Consider the following 12,371-nt stretch of genomic DNA (forward strand, 5'->3'; position numbering starts at 1 on the left):
CATGCCTGTAACCTAAGAAGGTAGTATAGCTAGAGAAAAGTAAAGCTCTTAGGTCAAGGGGTATTCTTTTTCCTGAAAAGGTTTTTTAATGAGGCGCCAGTCCGAGATCTAAGAAACTGCCCGACCTCTAAGGGTAAGCACTCATATGTACATATTTATATTTATGTTTTTATTTCATTTATTCAAATAAAAGTTGCCAATTCCCTAAAAAGTTTCCTATCAAGACGCATTAATCTAAGCTCATAAAACGCAAAAAATTCATCGCCCGATTACAAAGAGGTCGGCAAGGTGAAAACCAAATTCATCGCCCGATTATCAAGAGGTCGGTAAGGTGAAAACCAAATTCATCGCTCAATTACAAAGAGATCGGCAATGTGAAAATCAAATTCATCGATCGATTACAAAGAAGTCGGCAAGGTGAAAGCGAAAGAAGTAGATTAATGCAAGAAGTTATAAAAAGTAACCCATAAAAAGTGACCTGACGAGGTCTGACTAAAAATGGATTACTAAAAATAACTTAATAAGGCCCGACAGAGAAGTCGGACCAACGAAAGGATCACTAAAAAGGGACGAAGACATCTCGCAAGGGCCAAGGAAAGGCCAAAAAGCCAAGACAGAAGTGCTTAGCTATAAAAGTACATGTCTTGCAAGAAAGACACTACTTAAAAAAAAAAGCAAAAGCACAAACAGAGCTAAAAAGTCGTCCAAACAAACTATAAAGAAAAGGTTCCCCTTGGAACACTACCTAAAAAGTTGTTGGAACATGACTAAAAAGCTCACGTCAAAGGTGCGACCTAGCAAAGCAAGCACGACCCTGAAAAAGTAATAAAAGCCAAAAAGGTTAGAAATAACTTAGGGCTCAAACATGCTTAGCTAAAAGGGGAACAACTCCTCTCAAACAAAGGAACAATCTTGAAACAGGGCTACAAAAAAGTCGTTTGAACAAACTTAAAAGGTTCTAAAAGAACACTAAAAAATTTTCAGACAAGTTAGCTCGGACACCAAAGGGTCACCTCGCCCAAGCAGAGAATAGATAAAGCAAGGCATAATCCAAAAGGCAAAAAACCCACACTGCAAAAGAGGTCGGACAAGAAAAGTATCAACCCTCTGTAAAATTCTGCAAAAGTTGCAAAGGTATGATTACCATATCAGCAAAAACGTATCCATCAGAATAAAACATTAAAAACTCAAAGGCCACCTAAGAGACAGCCCAGGAGTTTAAAGTGTTTATTTTTTCAAAACAAAAGTTACTGAGAAGCAACTAAAAGTCACAAAAGACAGCCACAGAAAGATTTACAGATAAAACAAGTTCAAAAGTCCATAAGTCGGACTATAACACAAACACAGAAAGTTATAGAGGATCCAAATTCTCCCCAGTGGTAGCATCCTTGGCTGGAGGAGGAGGAACGGTCGAGATCGGGACAGCATCAACAGTTCTATTCGACCGGTTCAGAATCTGCACATCGGGCTCAGACTCCGGATGGTCGACCTCTGAAGGGACAGAAGAAGCTGAGGCTGCTGAGGCTTTCCCTGGTGGCACAAGAGGTGGACCCTCATCCTCATCATCAGGGGCAGGCATAATCTTGCTATCCACCACCATATTATCCACACTAAACAAGGAGAGATCGGCCTCAGGAGCAATAACTCGGACCTAAGCCTTCAGGATCTCGAACATGTCAGTCATACTATTTACCATGTGGCCCTGAAGCTCGGCATAATCATCTTGATCCGATTGAAGCCTCTCCTTGGTTTCTAGCAGGTCGCCGTAGGTCCGGGTATAGCTCTCCTTATACTTCTTCGTAGCCTCATCAGCCAAGTTAGCAGCTGCCTCCGCCCTAGTAACACGCTCTTTTTCCTTCTCCACATCAATTTCCAACTTTGCAACCTTGGCATCAAGTTCATCCTTCAGACCCTTCACCCTATCAAAATCAGCTCGGGCATCCTCCAGAAAGACCTTCGTAGCATGGACAGGGGACTCCCTAACAACTCGAGACAAGGCCGCACCAACATTGGCCACTCCGAATACTATTGCTTGTTATGAAATAAGATGATGAAGGATCGAGACATCGTCCAGAGGTACCCTGCCATGTAGAGCAATTAATCATGTGGCAAAGGCAATGCCATTAAACTCTTTATCATTCAAATCATAGGTCCCAACAGTTTTTTGCTTATCGGGAGGGGGACCAGTAGCAGAAAAAGAGGAAGCAGGATCAGGAGTCGGTCGAACAGGGTCAGAGGGAATTGTCCGAACTTGTGGTGTCAGAATGATCTTCTTCGGACCTGAAGCGTCAGAAATTGGCTTGTTTGGAGGCACTTGAGAAGACCCTTTTTCCGAGGTCTTCGCTGTCAAGTTTTGGGCAGCACTCGCCTTTTTCGCCCTCCAGAAGGCCTTCATGGAATCTGAAGATTTTACCATTTCTAAAAAGCAAACCAGGAAAACAAGCTATAATAATAAAGAGGGATAAAAAGTACAAACAATAGAAGAAAACCACTTCTAAAAGAAGTCGGATGCTACTTAGCTTGGCACGAAGGAGGGAGGGATCTCCGAGAAATCTCTTGGTATCCAGATAAGGAGGTTCCCCCCAATGCCCCTCTAGAACACCCACAAAGGCCTGCTCAACCTCATCTAAACTTTCCCAATAATACTTGGGAGCCACTATATCTTTTTGCCAACACAAAGGAAAGGTCGGCTCATCATTCTCATCTAAAAAGAAAGGTCGGGCATTCTCGACAGCTCGGACCTTAAAGTAATAATTCTTAAAATCTCGGAAGGACTCGTCAAACATTGAAAAAACCTTCTTTTCCTGGGTAGCTCGGAAAGAAATCCAAGAAGCTTTCTTCTTAGCCACTCCAGGTTTAGTCAAAACAAAAAGATAAAGAAAAAGGAGTGTGGTAGGTCGGACACCTAATTCCTGGCACAAAAGCTGGAAAATCTTAATGAAGGCCCAAGAGTTCGGATGAAGTTGGGAGGGAGCCACATTACAAGTCCATAAGAGGTCGGTCTCAAAAGAAGAAAAAGGAATGGTGATATTCAACTGACTAAAGAAGTAATCATAAGCATAGAAGAAGGGCCGTTCTCCCTGAATCAAGGGAGGGAAACTAACCCTCTCCTTAGGATCAGGCGACACTAGTTCATAATTCTTTTTATCATCCCTATTGCTACAAATCCTATGGAATCTCCTAAGCCTCACACAGTATTCAGGATCAGCTACAGTCACACACATCAAGACTATTAAATCCAGCCAATCGGCCATACCTGCAGGAACTCTGGTAGACATTTCGATAATGTTTCTTTGTGAAGACATAGGCCAACTATCCCTACAGCAAGAAAAAGAAAAACATCAGTACCAAACAACTCGGACAGTAAAAGAAGGGCAAAGAAACAGTCAACAAGTGGCAGCTATGACAGCAAAAGGGAAGCCCGGGACTCAACACCAACGCCCAGGGGCACCCTTTGGAGGCAACAAACAGAGCAAGAACCTAGAAAAAAAAGATGACACAAAATCAGAGCCCTAACCAGCCCTAGCCTTCTCAAACAAAAGAAAATACGAGGAGTTCAACCCAAGTACTAGCATTTCTTCATACAAGCAGCAAAGACAAAAGACCATAATTATCAAAGAAACCAGACCTCACAAGAATTGCCAAAAGTTTCAACCTTTTCTACTAAAGTGTAACAAAAACCAACAAATTTTGTGCGAAGGGAAAGCATGCAAGAATAAAAGCAATAAGAACAACAAGCAAAAACAGCATGAAGAATGAGAAAGGGTATGAAGCAAAGCACCAACCTGCAAAGGGTAACAAAAAGCGACGACGGAGGCGTAGCACGAACGGTCCAATGAAAGCTTTGAAACTTCTAAAGAAGAAAAGCTGGGGCAAAGTTCTAGCAAGATGGTGTTCTTCTCAGGAAAGTGAAAATCAAAGGCACAAGACGAATCAATAGGCATTAAAGACGCGTGCATATTCTCAAGAAAGTAACTTCCTCGAGCAACAAATACGGCAGTAAAGAAGTGAAAGCAACAAAAAACGCTCCGCATTCAAGCAGAACAAACGCCAGACTTGCGCAGAAATGAGCTACTCAAAATTAATGCTCGAGCACGACTTCCTCCAAGGGGTCGAAGTTCAAAAACACGACCTCAAGGGAAGATCGAAGCTCAAGCAGGGGCACTGTTCATACCATAGGTCGAGCTAGGTAAGCCGGGTTAGACAAAGACAAAAACGACCGACCTCTTATAAAGGTTGGTCGACACCGACCTCTTCTCAAAGAACTCGGCCAAAATACTATCAGGACCTAAGTAGGCCCAAAGCAGAAGATCACAGCCCACCTAAAGGTGGCTGGACAAAGATAAGGGGACCCACCCACAAAAGATAAGATAAGATAATTAACTTATCTAAAGGAGGTTACTCCACACTACTATAAATACACTGGAGCATCCAGGTATAACTCATACTCTGATTCTATACAAAAAACCTGCCTAAAGCACATGCTAACTTAAGCATCGGAGTCTCTTGCAGGTACCACCACCCTCCGGTGATCAAGGATCAGCAGCACCACCAGATCCAACAAGTCGGACACAACAGCTCCGGCCATAATAGTAGATCTCATCCGAGATCGACCTTCAGTTTCAGGTAACCCTCGGAACACTACTATAGCTTTACTTTTTAAAACTTAATAACTAAGTAATTGTTTCATGCTGACATTCTAGGTAAGGAACACATTATGTGGCATCCAAATATAATTTCAAGAGATGAAAAAGCAAGTTACAAAACTGTATATCTTTTAGCATAAAGCCATAACTCCACAATAACTATCATGTTCAAGCATATATCTACAAGTCCTAATGTCTTACAAGTTATAATATCCAACCTACGCTGAAATTTATTAGCTCTAGACTAAGTTTATAGGTTCATGATCCTCATTTAAGCCAACAATTGGCTGCCTAATTATTCACCCTTTTGCCACGACCTTTTATGTTCATGGGAAATTAAACAGAAGAAGAAACAGATTTACAATCTCACATAGCTAACATTAAAAATCTTTACTGAAATTATGAAACCTACTTTTTCATGTTTACCTCTACATGCTTCCGTTGATACCATTTCCTTCTCAGCATGAACTCTTGATCCAATAAGTCGCTCTTAGGATCATATTCAGCTCTGCACCCCGCCAATGAAAATGAAAATAGAGCAAATTAGCAAGGGAAGCACCCAAGTAATACAAGTCAACACAGCTTTCTGAAAATTATACAGAAGATAAGTGCATAATAATGATAATATGCATAATTCGGTCACAAGGCCAACATCTCAAGAGGATATGTCTTAGCATTATTGCCTGGAAAAGCGTTTTCTTTAACCCAATGTCTCTATTTATACCAATATAATACTCAACCACTTAGAGATAAAATGACAAATACCTAAAGACTAGAGTTATCAAAATTTAGGATCTGGTTGTTATAGATTATTCCATTATCCATTATATAAAACTATAGATCTCACTTTCATAAAATTGACAGCAATAAGAAATTGCATACTAGGTAAAAACAAATCAGATGGTGACTAAATTTCAGATGTTCATTCAGAAAAGGAAGAAACGGCATGCCTCATAAGATTGTCTAAATGGGAGCAGGACTTATAAAATTGCATGATCTAGTTATCCACAACACAGAAGAATATATCACTAGCACAAAATATAGTGTGTAAGAGATTCTTTTTTATTATTGTTATTTATATATTTTAAAAGGAAAGTGAAAAATGAATACCTGAAAAATCAGGAAACTAAGAAGTAAGAAGTTCCTCAACGAATACAAGAAGGATGGTGATGTTGGACGTGGAATTTGCGGCAGAAACCCCCAAAGGAAAAGAGGCAGAATTTGAGGAGTAGCAGTAGCACTGGTGTCCCTGGCAGCAAGGACGCGACACCGATTCACCTCCAGGGACGGCGAGCTCCACCAGTGGCGACTGGGTGTGGTGGCGGTGACGGAAATCGGCTCTCCTTATCTCACGTGCTTCACTGGCTTCCGTCAATCTCTCTCAGCATCGCTCTCCCTTTCTCCTCAGTTCGCGATTCCAACAATGGTGGTGGTCTCCATAACTGCGACAACAAGGCATGACAGTGACGGCGGGAGACAGCGCCCTTCCTCCTCTTCTCTCGCGCTGGCTTTCTCTCTTTCTCTTCTTGTCTGCAGTAGCGTTGACGAAGAACCCAGCAGTGACAACGAGCGACGGCCCGTGATGAGAGCGGCGACAGCTCTACGGCGACGAGCTGGGCACGACGCCGGCACGCTCTTCTCCCTCTCCTTCCCTTCTTCTTCCCCCTCGAGCTCCCCCTGTTTCTCGTTTCCTTCCTTTTTTGAACGTGTGTGTGCGTTGTATTTTGATTTAGGATTGGGGAATTAGGGTTTTATTTAGGAATTTTAGAGTTAGAGTTAAATATATATGAGTAATATAATAATTTTATAAAATTATTATTAGTTTTTAATTATTAAAATTTTTAAAAGATAAAATATTTTAAATTATAAAAAATACATACAAATCTTAATTAATTTAAACTCAAATGATTAAAACTATGACTATAGACCCCTTTAAGTCACCCCCCAAAACCGTGACCATAGACTCTTTTAGGTCACCCTTTTGAAAAACCGTGACCATAGACCCCTTTAGGTCACCCTCAAAACCGTGACCATAGACCCTTTTAGGTCACCCTTCCGAAAAACCGTGACCATAGACCCTTTTTAGTTACTGTAAAAAATCGTGACCATAGACACCTTTAGGTCACCCCCAAAACTGTGACCATAGACCCTTTTAGGTCACCCCCAAAACTGTGACCATAGACCCCTTTAGGCCACTCCCAAAACCGTGACTATAGACCCCTTTAGGCCACCCCCAAAACCGTGACCATAGACCCCTTTAGGTCACCCTCCAAAACCGTGACCATAGACCCCTTTTAGGTCAACATTTTTTGAAAAACTGTGACCATAGCCCCTTTTTGGTCACTGTAAAAAACTGTGACCATAGACCCCTTTAGGTCACCCCTAAAACTGTGACCATAGACCCTTTTAGGGCACCCCCAAAAACCGTGACCATATACTCCTTTAGGCCACCCCCCAAAACCGTGACTATAGACCCTTTTAGGTCACCCTTTTTTGAAAAATCGTGACCATAGACCCTTTTTTGTCACTGTAAAAAACCGTGACCATAGACTCCTTTAGGTCACCCTTCAAAACCGTGACCATAGACCCCTTTAGCCCACCCTTTTTTAAAAAACCGTGACCATAGGTACTCTATGGTCACCCTTTACAAAAAAAAAACCATGACCATAGCTTTTTTTTTTTGTCACCCTAAAAAACCGTGACCATAGAAGGTCTATGGTCACAGTTTTTTACCATGACCAAAAAAATCGTGGCCATAGACCCAAAATATTGTAGTGTACTTTTACAGTTATGGAAGAGGTTATAAATATCATAAAGTAGTACTGCACAATGGTTTTAGAACTTTTTTTCAGAAATACACTCAAGCATACTCATATCCCAGCGAATTCTTGAGTTTGCATTCGAGTTCGATTTCTGTAGGGTTCCTTCCATGTCTTTATCTTTTAATTTAAAATTTTAGCAAACTTTACTTTTCTTGTTGAATTTACTTTTCAAGTAATGTTTAATTTCTTTGCCTATTTTATGTTCTAGTATCTTTAATTTCCTTGTCAAGTCCTTTGATTCACTAGAAGGCATTTTTATCACTTTATTTAAATTCATTGCAAACCTTTTTTTATTTTTCGATTTCCACTTTATCTTTAGAAAATCTTTTTTTACACCTTTTGAACCTTTTACTTTTCTAAATACTTGTCTAATTCGAGGACCTTTGATACACTTATAGCAAAATTGGTTCCTGCAAAAGAGGAGTAGGTTTCGCTCCCAGACCATTAGAATCGAACCACCATCAATTTGTTAAAAATCGACAAAACAAATTGGCACGCCCGGTGGGATAGTTTGAAACTGAAGTGTGTCAAATGATTTTGGTTTCATTTGGTGTATGCGATTAAGAAGTTGAAGAATTATTCACATGGCAGATGAAAATGTCGAATGTGAATGGTGATTCGTCCACCGATGACAGTATACCAGTAGCTGTACATCTTTTGGACGTTACTTCACGTTCAGAAGGCATGATTGTAAGTGAAAGCATAGTAGTTACTAGTGTTCAAACTGGAAATAATGGACGTAATATTTGTCCACGTGGCAATCTACCACCAATATAGCCTCCAGTAACTACTGGTTGGCCTCCTTATGGCCTTCCTCCTAGTTATACTCCACCAGTGAGTGGTTTTGTTCCTCCAATCTTGTTGGAAGTATGATTGGAGTAAATAATTCTCAAAACTCACAACAACACTCTGAGTACTCTCGTGAGTATAATGTGGGCTCTACATCAAATGCCTCTAATTCGATGGCAGTATTTCGACAACAAGTCGAAGAAAGTCATCATGATTTGGTCAACTTATTGACTCAGCAGATGACCATAATTTTGAATCCTATGATGGCTGTTCACGAATCGAAGTTCGAACGTCTTGCAAAGCAAGTCGAGTGAATCGCTCGAATTGTTGATTATGGTGAAGGGGAAAGGAATGATTCCAGAGGGAATTATGAGGGTTTTGAAAATATATTTCAAAATGAAAACAATATTTTTGAGGTCAAAATGCGGATGACGTCCTAGCCCGATTACGTGCTAATCAGGGTGGTGAACGTTATCAAGTGAAGAGGATTGTGGAAGACGTGCTCAACAGAGTCGGTTTGAATGTTGGGTTCATGAATAGACCCCATTTCGTATCTGCTTTCGCTCAAGTTGTTTAAATAGGCGAAGTGCCAAGAGGGGTAAAAAACCCAAAAATAATTACAAAATTTACGGGGGAAGTTGGAGAATTGACCACTGAACATGTTGCTCAATATTTGGTCGAGATTGGAAATCTAGCCAATGATGAGAATTTGAAAATAAAGTTTTTTCCTTCTTCTTTAATGAAGAACACATTTACTTGATTTTCAAATCTTAGACCAAATTCGATAACAACTTGGACTCAGTTGGAAACTGCTTTTCAAGCCCAATTTTGTCAAGGGGAATTGAACGTAGCAGTTATTGATCTAGTAGCTTTGAAACGAGAAGATGATGAAACCATTGATGATTATATGATATGTTTTAAAAATTCTAGAAGTAGGTGTTATGTGTCATTGCCTGAGAGTGAAATGGTGAAAATAGCAGTTATGGGTTTAGGATTTTATATGCGTCGAAAACTGCTTAATGTGCATATTCTTGACTTAGCCCATTTGGCTGAAAGGGTTCGTCAGGTCGAACTTTTGAAGAAGGAAAAAGAGCAATATGTGAATGAAAAAAGGTTAAAAAGTAGACCATTTACTCGTAAAGAAAAAGTTGCTTATGTGGCCATGGAATCCTCAGAAGAGGAATCCGAGTTAGAAGCAGAGGTTGATTTGGCTGAACTCAAGAAGGGTCCTCCTTATGTTTGTTCTTTGCTTAAGATCCATGGTAATGAAAAGTCGAATGATTCAAAACTGAAAAGTGGAGAAAGATAGTTTTGATATTCAAAATCTTATCATATTTTTTATGTGTTGCTTAAAGATAAACAGTTAATTTTGCCTGAGGGCAGAACTTTGATTTCGATGAAAGATTTGAAAGGAAAACCTTATTGTAAGTTTCACCAAGCAACTAGTCATTTGACTAATAACTGTGTGCGTTTCAGGGACCTTATATAGGAAGCCATTATGGAAGGACGTTTGAAGTTTGATGATGGAAAAAGGCAGATGAAGGTTGATTCTGATCCTTTTGATGCTGAAGCCAGTTTTGCTGAGCCATGTTTCAGTGTGAATATGGATGGAATGTCTTACGATTTTGATGTGGCTTTGGATGATTTTGAATCACAAGTCCGATCTGTATACCCTCGTGTGGGAGACGGTTTGTTGGATTTCTTGATGCAGCAAAAGCTTAATGATCGGGACGTATCTCTGTGTCCTCGATGCAATGTTGTATTTGACGCAGAAGCCGCAGCGATATTTGAGAAAAAATGAATGAAGAAAGAACAGGCTCATAGAGAGGAGCAGGCTCGTCAGAAGCAACCAATTTAACGAGTAGAAGGACAAAGCTCTAAGGTTCTTCAACAAAATGCTAGTGCACCAATAAGCCGTTCTCAGGCTATAGGAGTTCAATGGAATCAAAATTGTCAAGAATTCGGATGGTTTGTTGGATTTCTTGGTGCAGCAAAAGATCAAAGATCGGGACATATCTCTGTGTCCTCGATGTAATGCTGTTTTTGATGCTAAGGCTGCAACGATCTTCAAAAAAGAAAGGATGAAGAAAGAATTGGCTCATAGAGAGGAGCAAGCTCGTTAGAAGCAACCAATTTGACGAGCGGAAGAACAAAGCTCTAAGGCTCCTCAAAATATGATCACACCAATAAGCCGTTCTCAAGCTATAAGAGTTCAATGGATTCAGAATTGCCAGGAATTCCAGAATCGAGATGCTTAGTATAGGCAAAACCCACAGTGGGGACATCAAAGACCTCCTCGAGACCAGTATCTAGGGGTGTCAAAAATCCCCAAAAGGTGGGGATCCCCACGGTGACCGCCCCGAATGGGGCCTCAATGGTGGGGAATTTTCCCCGTGGGGATGGGGATGGAGAGCGAAATTTTCCCGAGACAGGCGCGGGGATCCGAGCGGGGATCCCCGCTCCATCTCCGATAATTTCCCAAATTTTTTAACTTACTTAATAACCCTTAATTTATTTCTAATATAAGGGTTCTTTTAGTAATTTCACTCATTGAAAACCCTAACCCTATTGTTCAAGATTTTATTTTATGGACTATGATTTGCTATGTTATATTTCTGGACTTATAATATTGGATAAGATATGTTTGTGTGTTTGTAATAATATTTTGTAGTTTGTTTTTTGGTTTTTTTGATATTTTTTATTATAATTTTCATATGAATGTTAAACATAGGGAGATGGGGAATAGGTTCCCGCGGGGAATGCGGAGAATACGGGGAACGGGGATGGGGATAAGTATTCCCCATGGCGGGGAATGGGGCAGGGACGGGGAGCAGGGAGGCATCCCCTGCCCCCGCCCTGCCCCCATTGACATCCTTACCAGTATCCCTATTATCGTGGCCGCGCTACAAGATACCCAAGGGGTAGAGGAAGAAGGAATCGGCAGCAAGTAAAGAAGTCTCAAAATGATAGAGGCAAGGGGGCAACGCCTTCAGTGCATTCTCGAATTGTTTTCCTGTCTGATGGAGAAACTTATCCAAAGGGTATTCCCTCTCCTACAAAGATGGATAAAGGCAAAGCAGTAGTTAGTACTTCAGGTGTTGATAAAGACAAGGATGTTAATTTCGAAGAAGAGTATTTCGAAGAGAAAGATGATGAAATTGTTGGGACTATTTCAATTGTCCCAACTGAATATTTAGGTGAATATGAAGGTGACCCTGAAGATGATTATGTTATGGATGATGAAGATGTCTTTTCATTCATCCGATATGAAGATGAGCTTGGGTATTTTTCTGAGGCCTTCTGAAAACAAAAATCTCATCTCCACCCACTTTATATTGCTGCAACTATGAGCGGGATTAAGCTGAACAAGGTTTTAATCGATGGCGGAGCAGTAATAAGCCTTCTGCCGGAGAGAATGTTGAAGGTTGGCAAGCATCCTGATGATTTAGTTCCCACCAATATTGCCGTAACAGACTTTAATGTTACTTCGACTCCTGCTAAAGGTTTGGTTACTTTAGGGGTGCGAGTGGGATCTTTTGATCGAAAAACTTTTTTCGTGGTGGCGCCTTCGAAAGCAAGTTATAATGCTTTACTAGGCTGGGATTGGATTCACGGGGTTGGAACTGTACCATCTACTGTACATCAAAGTGTCCTCCTTTGGACTAAAAATTGCAAATCTGAAATTGTTAGGGCTGATTCGAATTTGTATGTCGAACAGCTACATGTTGATTTCAGAGTATACAGTCCTAAACTGAAGCCTTTAAATGTTGACAAGGTGTTAAATTCTTAAAACTATGAGGGCTGCTATTTGTCTTCAGAAGGTTTACCGGTGACATTGCGTCATCCACATCTCGCTGTACCCCCAACTGGCTGGGACTGTTCGTCTTAGAAAGGATTCGAGGCATTGCTCGATGGAACATGCACAAGCTGTCTCGGATTACCTGGTAACTTTAAATAAATATATAAGTAATTTCCTTTCAGTAAAAAATAAAAATGATTCTTCTGATGAAGTTGAATCACTTAAGAATGTAATTTCTCCTTCTTTTCATAGTAAAAATTCGATGTCTTTAATCGAATTTAGTCATGGTTTAAGTTTTTCTTCTTCTTGTAATAC

This window comes from Arachis ipaensis, chromosome B01, assembly GCF_000816755.2.
Source record: "Arachis ipaensis cultivar K30076 chromosome B01, Araip1.1, whole genome shotgun sequence".
In the NCBI taxonomy this organism is placed as follows: Eukaryota; Viridiplantae; Streptophyta; class Magnoliopsida; order Fabales; family Fabaceae; genus Arachis; species Arachis ipaensis.